Raw genomic sequence first — 17,749 nt, 5'->3', positions numbered from 1 at the left:
AATTAATGGTATAAAAATTTAATCGTGGGAATAAATAACTAAAATTTAATTGTGTGAAAAAAAACTTGTTTTCAAATAAAATTAAAAATTATCTTATCCACAAAGATAATCATAGTTATGTGAGTGTCAGTGCTGCAAAAATTAATGTGCTTATGGCCGAGATTGGAAATACCTCAATTTTTTATGTTAGGAGATCGGTTAATGAAGTGGCTCACTCTTTAACTAATTTGTTGTTTTCCCTCATCACCTTTTTTTTGGGTGGTTGGAGATTTTCCTAGTTGGATGATTAAACTTGTAATTTGTAATTTCGGATCTCTCAAGTATGAAATAAAATTACAAGTTTTATTTTTCAAAAAAAAAAAACAAATAATTCATTCATTGTTAAAAATGTATTAATGTTTTCCATTTTTTTATTTAAATTAAATAAATAAAGACCAATTTATATAATTAGCGAAAGATTACTTGTGAGGATCCGAGTACTAATCTCTCATTTCAATACAATTAACCAAATAATCATAATAATTAGTCAAGCATCAAAGACTAAATAAAATAAACAATTTTTTTTTTATAAATAGAGCACCTCGCTCGATCGGTGAAAAACACTCGATCGAGCGAGCCCTGAAGCCAACTTCTCGGGTTGAGAATATTTTGGCCTCGCTCGATCGGTTAATCTTCACCGATCGAGCGAGCCCAAAATGCTCACTCACTGTTTCCAATATAAGGGCCTCGCTCGATCGGTGATAATCACCCGATCGAGCGGGCTCATTTCCAGAAACCTCAACAGATGCCATTTTGCTGTCAACACAGGTTCTTTCACTCATTGATCATCTACCTTCAACTCATACAAGTCTTTACATGCACATAAGCTAGTATCAATACACATTCTATCTTGTAGATCATTTCTAGCATGAAACTTAACATAATATAAGTTGATAGCACAAAATCATGACAAAGCTACTAAGTTAAGCTCAAACTAACCTCTTATATCAAGCAAGAGAGATTAAGATACAATATCAACATATTACATCAAAGAACTTCCATTCAATCATGTACAACAAGTCTTGGCAAAGGTAGCTACAACATAATCATGCCTCTAGTGTTTACACTAATCATTGACAACACAAAGAACATCTAAACTCGAATCTCCACTCTAACTCTCAATCTCTGTTCTTCATGCTCGCGTCTGTCCTGATCCCGAACTACCTGTTGTCATGCACACATACAAACACAACAACAGCCGGATATCTCCTGTGAGAAATACATTTCCCAGTATAAGCAACATATAGCATGCTATTAAGTTCAAGTGTAATTACTATCATAATTAATTCATAAAAATATTCATGAACCACAATACATGCTATAATTCAAAGCATATAACAAAGGCATGCTATAAATCAAAGCGTAGCACAAAAACATGCTATATTCAAAGCATAACATATTCAGCCACACAAAGTCATCTATCAAATCTAAGTAGTGTCTTAGTCTTGACTCTACTTTTGTTTTTGTATGACTTCTTGATCTTGACTCTTAGTCTTAACTCTAGACCAAGACTTGAATATTTTCTCAACTCTCATCTAGGGATCCCGGTTTGAATAAGAACGCAACAAATCTCCCACCTACTCTCCCATTCGAGGTGGCGGTACGTTCTTATTCCCAAACTTTGGTCCACTATATCGATCTTCGGTCATAGGAGTCGATCTACTCCTACGCATATCGATACAAGTCCAAACATTCGGTAATTTGGCACATCTGCCTTCCTAAGACATGGCACATCCGCCTTCAACTCTTTAAGATCTAGTGGCTTATCAAGATGCAACCAATTCTAGAAGCATTAATCTAAGCCACCTACAAGAAACAAGCTAATCTAGCAAGGAAATGCAATAGACTTATCTATCTATGCCATCATCTATCTCATACAATTCATCTATCAATTAAACAATCAAGAACATATATCTATGGACTTGAAAATAAATCAATTCCAACAAGAAACAAATAAGTATGTGGTTTAGGGAAACTCAAGTCAATCTAACTCGAGTTATATATCCCATGGTTCGATGTTGGTTTATACTTTTCTTGTCTTGGTTTCAAGCTCTTCAAGGCTATCAAAATCTGCTCCCAAATCTGGTCAAGCCATACAACATAATCTTGTATAAAAAATCTGCTCAAACACTACTTGATTTTCAAGGCACAACTTCATAAATCTTGGCCCCATTCGATCCCGGTTCGAAGCTGAAGGTTCGAGTTTGATCCCCCTGTTTTCAAAACTGAAAACACAGCAAAAATAACTCATAATATCAGCAAGAACTCACTTCATCCACAATTCCATCATAAGCCATCAAAACAGTTTCAAATTCTAAACCGGCGGAGTAACGGTACAAACTTGGTAACCGAAACTAACTTCTATCAATTCTAACATTCATATCAACTTCATCACCATACCATATCAGCAATAATATAACATATACCAACATAATCAGATGGTAAGAATTTTGAAATAATGGCTGGACATTTATATAGAAAGCAAACGACGCTCGTTCTTCAATCTACCGTTGATATAATCAACATAAAAGCTCAAGAACTCATAATCATGCTCAACTCTAATTCCTGCCCCATCACTCAATTTTGAAACACAATAAATCTCTGCAATACTTACATCAATAGATATCCCTTCTTGCGAGAAGTCCAGAACTCTTTTCGGAATTGAATTCGGACAATCGGAGCAAAAGTTATCAAGTTTTTAAAATGGAGAATGGACTTGGAGCTGAGGTTTCCGATTTCTTGGCTGAAAAAGATAATAATTCTGAAGATACATACATGATACACGTATAAACTCATATTCAGACAAGTGTCCAAGTCAATTTTCTATATTTGCACTTTGGCCCCTCAAGTCTTGCTTAATTGCAAATCGGTCCTCGGCAAATCTTTTTAATTTAATTTCAATCCTAAATAATTTAAGAATATTAGAATTTAATTCAAAACTCCAAAATTTTCAAATTAAATATACTCGGATTAAAATTATTTAATTTCGGATTAAATCAAATAATCCCGGGCCTTACAATTCTCCCCCTCTAAGATCGGATTTCGTCCTCGAAATCTCTTGCAATCGATACACACATAAGATAAGGAATAAGAAAAATACTGAATAAGAACTCAGATCAGGAGAATAACTCAGAATAACACTGTCTCATATCAGATTCATCTTCTCAATAACTTCTTCAGTTCTACGACGAATCCACTGATTCAAATCTGAGTTGCCTTTCTTCCTCATCAAATAGTCATATCATTTGCTCGACATAGATTAATGTCTCGTCAAACTTAATTTCATCTGACTGAAGTACATAAGCAGTCTCATTCTAATATGTCGCAAATATCAGATAGAAATGGAGGAAATAAAAGTCGACAGACAAGATTTCCTACTTCTTCAGAAGTGTCATCGGATTCAACAATTCTCGGAGATAATAGTCGTCGCTTGTTAAATCAAACAATACATTCGAAATCAAAGAATTTGCAAACATACTCAATCTCCCTGTTCAAAGCACAAAATCGGTGTCTAATCTGCGTATGTTTTGCTTCTCGATCATCAACTATTTTCATTTTGTTCTGAAAAAGCTTCTCGTTCTCTACCTTCATTGCGACACATAAAAAAAAATCTGATAGCTGTTCCAGAAATTACCATCTCCAAGTGGCAATATTAGTCAGCTAATACCAAATCAGGTATTAGGATTCTGAGCATCTCCTCAACTTTTGGATAGTCAATTCAGACAATCCATCCATAAGAGGATGGTAGAATGGAATCACATACAACCAATTACTCAAAAATATCTGACAATCGATGCCACAGTCTATCAAATAAATCTAAAGTCTCTAACTCGACAATAGATTTTTAATACTTCCTGACATCTCATCATGTCATTAACTTCTTTTACAGCTATCTTATCCTATCCGTAGCATAACCAATATTGCATATTCGTTTATTTGTCGAAATCTACTTAGGTAAATCGCAAACTCAAAACGATCAATAGCGCATCAGTACCATACAACTCAAAATAGTACTCTGACACATTAGATTTCAACATCTTTGCAACATCATCGAGTCATATCAATTCCAGAAGCAAACCCTTTTGGCAATTTTTCATAGCAAGGAATAACATTTCTTGTATAGATCCTAGCTATTTCATCATATTGTATAACGTCAAATACAACATATCATGCTATCTGTAAGAACTATCAAATATGATACCACAATCTCATACCAATATAGATAGTTTTCAGAATAAAATTCAACGACATTTAATCTTCTTTCGATTCTGAACTACAAATATGTTCATAAAGCATTCAATTGATCTCGCTCAGTCTAATTAATTGACAGTCTAAGCTTTAGAACCAAGAATTCTATTACATCTGCATTCATTTCTCATCTGTTAGAATCGATAAATTCTGTAACTGCTCAAATCAATCAGCTAGTCAAGGCAAACAATAGCAAGTCATCATTGTGGCCTTATTCAATTTTTGATCATTAGCCCAAAATCTCACTGGTCTGTATTTCTTTCAATTCTTGCAGTTCTGTTGGTGCCATTCTAAAAGGTACTTTCGAAGTCAATAAGATACCTGACATCAGTTACATATCGAAGTCCATCTCACAGACTGAAAGTAATCCAAGAATTTCATCTGGAACATATCAGTAATTACCTAACCATTGACAGATTAGTCAATTTTGGACTAGCTTTCATCATATCTGTTGCATAATAAAGAATTACCTTGCTCTTTCTGCAATCATCGATTCACAAATAGATAGATAGATATCAAAGAAATTCAAAATTTCAAACTCTTATCGTAGAATTCCCATCCTTTTATCAATTCAGTTCTGAATCTCATACTTTCTGAATCAATCTACGACATCCTTGTACTTGGTTAACATATCTAAACCGATAATTCAGTCATAATCTGACAAATCAAGCACAATACAGTCTCTATCTCTCACATTACCTTCAAACTGTAGTATACCTTTCCTGACAACTCTGACAGAAATAAGACCTCCCCTCCTAAGTAAAGAGATCACAACTACAGAACATAATGGCTCAGAGGTAATGCAGGCAACATGACAAAGTGCTCAAACAGAACATATGCGAAGGATAGGTATCTCGCAATATAAAACTAGGCAATAGAACAATTACCTGCTAAACATCATCTGAGGTTTGGCTTTCTGACTGAGTCTCAGATTTTGAAGACTCCATACCTTGTGATCTTAGAGAGTCTCGCTGGGGACACACTCTTGAGAAATGGCCTGACTGACGACATATGTTGCAATTACCAGAGACTCCTTGGCATTGCTCAGTCTGATGTCTTCCTCCACATCGATTACAATACACACCGGTATAATTGGAACTCACCTGTCTTCCACTAGAACTAGGGAAACTACTCTCTATTTTCTTGAACTGTTTCCCTTGAGCTTTCAGAAATTTTTTCCTCCCATTGTTGCTGCTACCGCTCTCATATCTGGGGAATGGAGATTGAAACTGAGCTGATTGTTGTGGCTGTAGTGGTGGCTGTGAGACAATCGATGTTCTTCGCTGTCTAAGTAATCTAGCCTCTGCTCCCTTTGCTTGATCAATCGCATCAACAAAAATATTCGGTCTCCCCGTGTTCACCAAAGTAAACACATCAGAATTCAGTCCATTAATGAACTGATCAGCCATTGCCTCATCACTATCAGCAACATGTGGAGTAAAGCGTAGCAAGGTAGAAAACTTTGCAACATATTCTTTAACATTTAAATTCCCCTGGTTCAGATTGGCAAATTCAGCACCCTTGTCTTTGCGATAAGATACTGGAAAGAAACGTTGGTAAAACTCAGTTTTGAAGACTTTTCAGGTGATCACTGTACCTCGATGCTCCAAGGATCTCTTGGTTGTAAACCACCAACTCTTTGCAACTTCATGCAATTGATGGCCTATCAGTCTGACTCTCTGTTCATCACTGCAATCAAGAGAATCAAACAGCATTTCTATATCATCAAGCCAACTCTCACAAGCTACTGAATTTTCCGTCCCCTTCAAAATCGGCGGTTTAAAAGACTGAAACCGTTTCAACAGTATTTCCATAGGTGAAGCTGTAACATTCATCAAATCATCGGATATAATGATCTGTTCTATTCTCGGTGCTTCTGGTGTTTGTGGCACTGTCGGGGCTACATTCACCTGTTCTGGAAATGTCTGTGTTTCATTTTCCTGTTCAGGCTGAGGATCTGCCACTTTCTGTCTAGTAACTGGTCGTCCTGGTTGTCGAGACATATCTGATTATCAACATGGTTAGGATACCATAATCATTAAATCTATCTCAGTCCTCCTCTGATCATCTTACCTCTGATCAAGAATCAGTTCTGATTCAATCTTAAATAAATAATCAAGGTAAGAATACCAAAACATGCTTCCAATCAATTCAGATAGTCGGGTAACATGTCATAAACCACATAACACATGCTTGAATCATGTCAGATATTCCAAGAAATATGTGTCTTTAACCATCATATCATACTTTCAAATAAAATAAATACAACATCATATAAGTAAATAATTGAAAGTAAACCATGCTAGCATTTACAACATATAATTCAATTATGTAAATAAATCTCAACATGATCAAATAAGTAAGCAGGGAATAAGACTCGATCTACCCCACTCACTATCTATCCTAGTCCAGAATTTTCTTGCTTTGATACCACCTATTGTGAGGATCCGAGTACTAATCTCTCATTTCAATACAATTAACAAAATAATCATAATAATTAGTCAAGCATCAAAGACTAAATAAAATAAACAAATTTTTTTTAAAAAAATAGAGCACCTCGCTCGATCGGTGAAAAACACCCGATCGAGCGAGCCCTGAAGCCAACTTCTCGGGTTGGGAATATTTTGGCCTCGCTCGATCGGTTAATCTTCACCGATCGAGCGAGCCCAAAATGCTCACTTACTCGAGAATATTTTGGCCTCGCTCGATCGGTGATAATCACCCGATCGAGCGGGCTCATTTCCAGAAACCTCAACAGATGCCATTTTGCTGTCAACACAGGTTCTTTCACTCATTGATCATCTAGCTTCAACTCATACAAGTCTTTAAATGATATACAAGATAGAATGTGTATTGATCATCTAGCTTCAACTCATACAAGTCTTTACATGCACATAAGCTAGTATCAATACACATTCTATCTTGTAGATCATTTCTAGCATGAAACTTAACATAATATAAGTTGATAGCACAAAATCATGACAAAGCTACTAAGTTAAGCTCAAACTAACCTCTTATATCAAGCAAGAGAGATTAAGATACAATATCAACATATTACATCAAAGAACTTCCATTCAATCATGTACAACAAGTCTTGGCAAAGGTAGCTACAACATAATCATGCCTCTAGTGTTTACACTAAACATTTACAGCACAAAGAACATCTAAACTCGGATCTCCACTCTAACTCTCAATCTCTGTTCTTCATGCTCGCTTCTGTCCTGATCCCGAACTACATGTTGTCATGCACACATACAAACACAATAACAGCCGGATATCTCCGGTGAGAAATACATTTCCCAGTATAAGCAACATATAGCATGCTATTAAGTTCAAGTGTAATTACTATCATAATTAATTCATAAAAATATTCATGAACCACAATACATGCTATAATTCAAAGCATATAACAAAGGCATGCTATAAATCAAAGCGTAGCACAAAAACATGCTATATTCAAAGCATAACATATTCAGCCACACAAAGTCATCTATCAAATCTAAGTAGTGTCTTAGTCTTGACTCTACTTTTGTTTTTGTATGACTTCTTGATCTTGACTCTTAGTCTTAACTCTAGACCAAGACTTGACTATTTTCTCAACTCTCATCTAGGGATCCCGGTTTGAATAAGAGCGCAACAAATCTCCCACCTACTCTCCCATTCGAGGTGGCGGTACGTTCTTATTCCCAAACTTTGGTCCACTATATCGATCTTCGGTCATAGGAGTCGATCTACTCCTACGCATATCGATACAAGTCCAAACATTCGGTAATTTGGCACATCTGCCTTCCTAAGACATGGCACATCCGCCTTCAACTCTTTAAGATCTAGTGGCTTATCAAGATGCAACCAATTCTAGAAGCATTAATCTAAGCCACCTAAAAGAGACAAGCTAATTTAGCAAGGAAAGGCAATAGACTTATCTATCTATGCCATCATCTATCTCATACAATTCATCTAACAATTAAACAATCAAGAACATATATCTATGGACTTGAAAATAAATCAATTCCAACAAGAAACAAATAAGTATGTGGTTTAGGGAAACTCAAGTCAATCTAACTCGAGTTATATATCCCGTGGTTCGATGTTGGTTTATACCTTTCTTATCTTGGTTTCAAGGCTATCAAAATCTGCTCCCAAATCTGGTCAAGCCATACAACATAACCTTGTATAAAAAATCTGCTCAAACACTACTTGATTTTCAAGGCTCAACTTCATAAATCTTGGCCCCATTCGATCCCGGTTCGAAGCTGAAGGTTCGAGTTCGATCCCCCTGTTTTCAAAACTGAAAACACAGCAAAAATAACTCATAACATCAGCAAGAACTCACTTCATCCACAATTCCATCATAAGCCATCAAAACAGTTTCAAATTCTAAACCGACGGAGTAACGGTACAAACTCGGTAACCGAAACTAACTTCTATCAATTCTAACATTCATATCAACTTCATCACCATACCATATCAGCAATAATATAACATATACCAACATAATCAGATGGTAAGAATTTCGAAATAATGGCTGGACATTTATATAGAAATCAAACGACGCTCGTTCTTCAATCTACCGTCGATATAATCAACATAGAAGCTCAAGAACTCATAATCATGCTCAACTCTAATTCCTGCCCCATCACTCAATTTTGAAACACAATAAATCTCTGCAATACTTACATCAATAGATAGCCCTTCTTGCGAGGAGTCCGGAACTCTTTTCGGAATTGAATTCGGACAACCGGAGCAAAAGTTATCAAGTTTTTAAAATGGAGAATGGACTTGGAGCTGAGGTTTTCGATTTCTTGGCTGAAGAAGATAATAATTCTGAAGATACATACATGCTACACGTATAAACTCATATTCAGACAAGTGTCCAAGTCAATTTTCTATATTTGCACTTTGGCCCCTCAAGTCTTGCTTAATTGCAAATCGGTCCTCGGCAAATCCTTTTAATTTAATTTCAATCCTAAATAATTTAAGAATATTAGAATTTAATTCAAAACTCCAAAATTCTCAAATTAAATATACTCGGATTAAAATTATTTAATTTCGGATTAAATCAAATAATCTCGGGCCTTACATTACATTACTTGATTATGTATATGGTTGTATTATAACAATTAAATGATTTTATTTTTATTGCTTGCAAACACAAAATGGTATGTTTGATTAATATTTATAATTACTTCTTACATATCAATCAGCATAACAAGCTCATTTGAATGTTTCATAAATTATTCAATACAGACCTAAGATATTGAAACTCATGAGATAATAAATGTAACGCCCAAAATTATTTAATTTTAATCCGAGAATAATTAATTTGGGAATATTTGGAGTTTTGATTTAAATTCTAATATTCTTAAATTGATTAGGATTGAAATTGAATAACATGAGAATGTGAGGACTGAATTGTAATTATTGCATAGTTGAGGGACTAAAGTGCAAAATCTTGAACTTTAGTGGGACACTTGTTATTTTATTGGATTGCACGTGTGATTATCTTGCAATTCCATCAGATTATTCAGCACAAGGAAAGAAAGGAACCGAGAGCAAGAGCAAAGAGATCTCCAAGTTCAATCTTAATCTTCAAATCCTTATATCTTGAGCTACGATTATCCGATTTCAATTCCGAAAGATGTTTTGGAATCCTCTCGACGAAACCTTTGATTTGATGTAAGTTTCTTCTTTGTTCATCAGGGTTTGGTCATTCGAACATAGCAGATATCAGATGTTGTATATGATTTGTGATTGTTGAGCTTCTATCTTTGATAATCTTGAAGTTGGGTTGAAGATTGATTTGTATATCATGTTCTTATGAATTTCCAACTATGATTTGATCCTTATACCTGCTGATATGTTGGTTGTGAAGCTTCAACAGCTGATATACATGTTAGAAATGTTGTAGATATGTTCGGAATCGCTGAGTTATACCGATATGTCGTCGAACTCTTGATTTGAAGCAATTTGCTATTGTTCTTGAACTTAGATGTTGCTGGATTATTAGCTGATGCTTCCTTGGGTTGTATGCTATGTTTTCAGCGCATAAACAGGGCATGTAAACTCGAGAACGTCGACTCCAAAACCGATTGAAGATAGAACAAGGTTGGTAGAGTTTGCCTTGAAGTCTTGTTGAAGTTTGGATTGAATTTGAGCAGATTTTGAGATGAGTTTTTGGTGATTGATCTTGTACAGACTTTGACAAGTTCGAAGACATCCTAAACACCATATTTGAAAGGTAAAAGTGGACTACTAATTGATTGGGAATACAACTCGAGATGGTTTGTATCGAGTTCCCCTAAATCACATACTTGTTTGCTTAATTGCTCTTATGTGTTTTACCTTGAGTTATTGAATAAGTTGTTGTTATAATGAATGCTTTGAGAATGATATATATATGTTGCATTCATCTTGAATACTTATTCTTTGATTTTGAAATGAACGGAAACGTTCGAATAGACGATTTGAGGAATCGTATATGTATGGCCTGGGTGGTTGTTTTAGCCTAGAGTCTGATTTGCATATATGATTGCTTCAAAGTCTAGAGAAGAAAGATAAGTAACCCCACCTCGATTGGGAGAGTCGGTGGATTAGTTATGATATCTACTTCTCGGGATCCCAACCGACGAATGACGAAATGAACCTTGTTTTGAAAACATGCATTGTACTTATTTTATATCATGATCTTGATATATATTGTTATGCATGTTTAGTTGCTTTTACTGGGAAATCTTTTTCTCACCGGAGTTATCCGGCTATTGTTTTGTTGTATGTGTCATGGCAATAGGAGGGAGTGAAACCGGGCAAAGGCGTACTTAAAGAACAAGGGATGAGATGAACATAATGTGATGATCTGAGTTAGATGAGTTGAGTGAGCTGTCATGTTGTAGAGTTGAATTCTAAACATGAGCATGTTTTAGATACTTGTATCAAGACTTGTAAATGATCTAGTTGTTGTCTTGTTGATGTCTATGGGATTTGAGATTTGATGTAAATCCTTAAAATACCATGAAGTATCTTGATCTTGTTATATAGCAATGTGTCTTGCATATTTTGGAAAGTCTTGATTATTATGATTGTAAGGCTTGTTATGATCTAATGGTATCCATTGTATAGCATGTTAGAATGGATGTTAGATGTTGCTATGGATTAGATCATGAATAAATCCTTGTTTGAGTTGATCTTGGATGGAAATACTTGATGAACCATTTTTTACAGCAGCTGAGCATTTTTTTTCTGGTGCAATGGCCGGCGCACGGGTGAGCAAGTACTCGCGCACGCGCGAGCCAGCTCTTGAGATCTCGGTCTCATTGGCCGGCGCGCGCGCGAGGGGTGATGCCCGCGCGTGCGCAGGGCAATCTCTTTTAAAAAAATTTTTTTTTATTCTTTTGTTTAGACATTGATTGTTGTCTATTATTGTTGATTAATGTTTATTGAGAGATTAGAACTCGGGTCGTCACAATAAATATCAAATATGCAAATAGAATACCGAAGCCTAATAATTAAACGGGGAGCTTGTAACATCCGAAAATTTTTATACGTAAATTTGCATGCATAATTAGGGAAATTTAATTATTTAAATTTTATAAATTCTGTTTAAATGATATTTATGTGTTATTATGTGATTTATATGCATGATTTCATTTATTTTAGCAGTTAACCCGCAATATTAGAATTTCTGGATTTTTGAGAATTTTATTGATTTGATCGCGTAGACGGGACCGTGAACGGACGAGACACCAATATTTTTAGCCAAAAATATTTTATGAGTTTTATGAGCCTTAAAATAATATTTTAAGGTATTTTGTCAAGAAAATTTTAGTATTTAATTATATATTTATTTAAGGGTTGATTTTTAGCCAAAATTAGTCCATGTATTGACTTTTATTGAATTTTAAAAATAGCCCATTTTAATATTTCGGGATTTATACTTTTATATCAGATTAGTATGTATTTTTAAGGGTTTAAAATTTATGTTTTTTATTCTATATTATCTATTTGATTAAATTATATTATCCATTAACCTAATCTAACCAAAATAATCCCAAAAATCCCTCTCTACCCCACGCCTAAAAACCCCATCAGCCGCCTCCACCCCCTGGCACCATCCTTCTCATGTTTCCAAGCAACTGTAGCAGCCTCCATAGCCAAGCTTCAAAGCTTTTCAAAGGGTTTTTGCCGGTTTGTCGTCCCGGAGCCCGAATACGCAATAGTCTTCGTTAAATAAAATAAAAGGAATGTCTATTTCCTTCGTTTGGACACCATATAAGCTATGTATGCATTATTGACAGATTTTTATTGTTTGATATTGAGGTTCATGATTAATATGCAAGAACTTGATGGTATTCATGGTTTGATTCATGTGTTGGTTGTTTTCATGGTTCATACTCACGTTTTTATGGTTATGGGAATGCATGGCTGCTGGTCAGGGGTCTTAGGGGTTCCTTTGGGTCCCTATGGTTGAGTAGAGTGGTCGGTTTGGGTTTGGATGGGTCTAAAACGAAGCCCTTCATTTCTGGTGCACAACTCGCGCAGGTTCAGGGTTCTGAGGAAGAAGACTTCGTTCTCCTTCCTCAGGCCACTATTTTGGGTGAGGTTTGAAGGGTTTGAACCCTATAGATGTTGGATAGGATTAGGAAGTGGTTTCACAGTCATTGGTGGTCGGATCATGGAGAACGATCGAAAGTCCCGGCGTTGCTCAGGTATGCACGCGAGTCGAGGATAGGCCGACTTGCAGAGGTTCGTTCTCCTTTGTTAGGACATGATTTTTTTTGGTTTTTAGTTTGTTGGAAACGTCTTTGAGTGTACTACATTTGGACGGTGGTTTCACGGCCAAAGGTTGCCGGAGCAGGTGGCATGAACGAATCTCGTGGAACTGCTCAAGCTGCTGGCTGAGAAAGGGGTAGGGGGAGGAGTTTTGGGCTGGGCTGATTATTTTCGGGCTGGGGCGGTCCGGGTCGGGTCTGGAGAGTTATGGGTCGGGTCAGTAGGGTCCGGGTCCGGGCTCGGGTATTTTAATTTCTAAGCAATTAATGAGCTTATTATTTTTTTGGGCCAAGTAATTAATTAGAAAATTATTTGGGTTTTCAAATAATTTTATTTGGGCCTTAAATAATTTATTTAAGTTAGCCCAATGATTTTTTTTATGGGCTTGGGAGCCCATGGGAATTTTTGGGCCAGTCGGTTGATTTTTGGGCCAGTCTAGAGTTTTATTGGGTTTAATTAAGTTAATGAGCTTAAATATTTTATTTAGGCTCAGTTAAGTTTAATTAAGTTATTTGTGCTAAAATATGATTTTTGGGCTTAGCTTAAGTTAATGGGCTTAAATGTTATTATTTAGGCCCATTTATGATTAATGACATTTAATTAAGAATTTATTTCTATTGGGCTTTTATTTAAGTTTAATGGGCTTAGAGTGAGTGATCAGCAGTCTGGACCAACCCATAAAAATTACTAATTCTGAAATATATATTTAATTTATTTTATGCATGAAAGTATTTTAAGTATAAGACTATTTATTATGAAAATCAATTATATATATATTACGGACATATTTTCAGTGCATGCATTCATGAAAATTTACTTGTTATGATTATAATCAAGTGTTGAGCAGCAAAATATTTTTTATGATGGGAATTGATGTAGTGTGACATAAGGGTGGTTATCCACCATATGATTTATGAGGTAGTTTACTACCATAGGAGGTGATTTATCACCGCCACGTACGTTGGTTCAGGAGACTGATCTGTTGGCACAGTTAAGGTCACACTTACGGATATGACCATAGACTGTTTCAAAATAATGCCATGCTCAACTATGTTATGTATGACGAAGAAAAGATTATGATTATGTTTAAGATTATGATTCAGCAATTATGTTATGAAAATGTTTCCATGGATGTTCATGTATATGTATTAGTATGATTATGTGATGCATTATTTTAAACCTTGATATTCAAGTTTAGACATGTTTGAGCCCCTAGGCTCACTACGCTTATATAGTGCAGGTGAGACAGATGATTTTTATGTAGCTCCTACCGATGGTGAGGATGTATGAGCTCACGGATCAGTGGCCCCGTGACCGTTGCTGTTTTTAGATGATGTTTTAAGATACATTTATTTTTATGATGTTGAGTCTTTAAACAAATTGCATTTTTCTATTTATTATTTCCGCATATGAGAGTTTCAAACATGTATTACTTACTATTTTTGTTTTATGCATGAAACCTTTTTAAGTTGCTAGTTGTTTATTATTATTTGAGGTATTTTATTTAATAAGATATATTTCTCTTGCATGTTTATACATATGTGTATGGGCATATATGTATAGTATTATTTTTAGTATTTAAAAAAAAAATTCCGCATTTAGTAGTAGTAGGTGTTTCATTTGGTATCAGAGCACGATCCTTGGAGGGTGTCCTACTGCCACGTGAAGCTCAGAAATCTCACTATCGGTCTGTAAGTTTTAAATGTTTTATTATGATTTATCAGGAGCATATGTTATGACTTAAGACTTTATGTTAGCAAAGTTTTAAAATACTTAGTTATGCATTGCGATTTACGTGAAGAATGTGTGGTGATGCAGTATGCCCCAAGACATGTTATACGACAAGTTGTCCACAAGGAATTTCGAATTTGGGAATTCGGTTTTATTTTTGTTGAAACTAAGTTTGATATTTATGATATATGGGTTGTCATTCGAATTTTTGTAGTAACTTATTGATTTTAAGTTAGAATGATTTTATTGGTAAATTATTGGGTTTGTGCTGGTAAGAGGTAGCGGGCCTATCTAGGAAATTTTATAAAGGTATAGCAAAAGATAGAACAATAAAGGTAAATTCCTATAAGAGGTATTAAGTTTATTTGAGAATTATTGCTTGAGGCGAGAGTAGGATTCCTCGCAAGAATGTTTAATCGAGGGTTGTATCATTTTCTTCTTTGGTGAATTTAAAATGTTACTTTATAGAGGCTAGTATATATGTTTGGGAATTAAGCCCACATGAGTCAAATTATGCTAGTTGGGTTCCCAGATATCATATTGTCATTCATTTAACTATTAAGGTTTTTCCTTTGACGAAAAAGTCGTGATTTTCTTGGAGATGACACTTGTACCATGAGGTTATAGTTTGATGGTTTGTGGTTTTAAGTTTGTACTCTTAATTATATGAGGTATAAATTGATGATAAGTATGTTTTGTATTAGGTTCTTGAATCTTTGAGAATAAGAATAATCATGGAGTTAGTTTGATAAAGAATTGGATAATCTTTGATAAGACTTAAGGGTTCGCATGGTTGGTGTTAATTGTATATAAGTATTGGTATTGATGTTCTTTCAATATCCTTGAGTTGTATAAATTTGAATTACGAGGTCATGTTATAGGTGTGTCTCCACCAAGATTTTTGTGATGCATGAGCAAAAAAGTACTAGTTGTGTTTTGACTATACATGGGACCAACATGTAATACTTGTGAGCGGATTATTCAGTTTATTTGGTGATTGACTTAGTATTTTGATTTTGAGGAGTTCAGATTCAATGGACTATAAGTAGAGGCAACTAGGAAACGATATGGAATTAACTACCGAATGTTATATGTTTACGCTATTTAGAGACGATGACATGTAAATACGATTCGGGGAATTTCACTCCTCCAATAGGAAAATCTAAGTGCCTTAAGCCTAAACTATACACAGAATTAGAATTCTTATATTTTAAGCATATTCCTGAGGTTATGAGAAGTTATGTTGTACATGACGTTTGCTACTAAATTCACTTTTTGGGTTTCATGGATTTATAGCACCCGAGATTTAAGACTTTCAAGTGTTCAATAGTTGGAAGTGTAGTGGTAAATGGATGAGTTGAAGAAAATTGCGATGAATGGCAGATGTTTGACTTGTTATAGAAGGCTAGTGTGTGGATAAGTTTTACAAGGTGAATTTATTGGAGTTGATATTGTAATCCTATGCTTTATTAAGCAAATTTGAGAACAAAAGTTCGGCTCACGAGTGCTGGAGGATTGATAAGTAGACTATATAAGCATATAAAATCAGACAAGTTTTGGCATAGTGCGACTATTGTGTTTAGGAAGATGAATAGTAGAGTTAATATTTGAGTTTTACGTATAAGTTGAGGTAAGTAGGTGGTTATACTTTCATTATAGTACTAAGATTTGTATAAAATGTCAGATTTTGTTTACAGTGGAATGCAAGTAAATTGTAATGATTCTCTTTATGAGGTGTTTCAGTAGAGAAAGTTTATAAATGTAGGTTTGATGTAGATGAAGAGGACACCTCGTAAGGATAAAATACTTTGTTTATCAGAGTGCGCAGTAGAAGCATGACTTTTGGGATATTGAAGCTTGGGAACTAGATAGGTAATCATAGATTTAGTAGATTGGGTTTTGAGAGACTCCGTTATTAGAGTTTGATCAGTCGAATTTCGAGGACGAAATTTATTTTAGGGGGTGGGGGGAATTGTAACACCAGAAAATTTTTATACGTAAATTCGCATGCATAATTAGGAAAATTTAATTATTTAAATTTTATAAATTCGGGTTAAATGATATTTATGTGTTATTATGTGATTTATATGCATGATTTTATTTATTTTAGCATTTAACCCGCAATATTAGAATTTCTAGATTTTTGAGAATTTTATTGATTTGATCGCGTAGACGGGACCGTGGACGGACGAGATACCAATATTTTTAGCCAAAAATATTTTATGAGTTTTATGAGCCTTAAAATAATATTTTAAGGTATTTTGTCAAGAAAATTTTAGTATTTAATTATATATTTATTTAAGGGTTGATTTTTAGCCAAAATTAGTCCATGTATTGACTTTTATTGAATTTTAAAAATAGCCCATTTTAATATTTCGGAATTTATACTTTTATATCAGATTAGTATGTATTTTTAAGGGTTTAAAATTTGTGTTTTTTATGCTATATTATCTATCTGATTAAATTATATTATCCATTAACCTAATCTACCCAAAATAATCCCAAAAATCCCTCCCTACCCCACGCCTAAAAACCCCATCAGCTGCCTCCACCCCCTGGCACCATCCTTCTCGCGTTTCCAAGCAACTGTAGCAGCCTCCATAGCCAAGCTTCAAAGCTTTTCAAAGGGTTTTCGCCGGTTCGTCGTCCCGGAGCCCGAATACGCAATAGTCTTCGTTAAATAAAATAAAAGGCATGTCTATTTCCTTCGTTTGGACACCATATAAGCTATGTATGCATTATTAACAGATTTTTATTGTTTGATATTGAGGTTCACGATTAATATGCAAGAACTTGATGGTATTCATGGTTTGATTCATGTGTTGGTTGTTTTCATGGTTCATACTCACGTTTTTATGGTTATGGGCGTGCATGGCTGCTGGTCAGGGGTCTTAGGGGTTCCTTTGGGTCCCTATGGTCGAGTAGGGTGGTCGGTTTGGGGTTGGATGGGTCTAAAACGAATCCC

This window comes from Henckelia pumila, chromosome 4 (genome assembly GCF_033568475.1).
Source record: "Henckelia pumila isolate YLH828 chromosome 4, ASM3356847v2, whole genome shotgun sequence".
Taxonomy (NCBI): domain Eukaryota; kingdom Viridiplantae; phylum Streptophyta; class Magnoliopsida; order Lamiales; family Gesneriaceae; genus Henckelia; species Henckelia pumila.
This window is presented reverse-complemented; position numbering follows the sequence as displayed.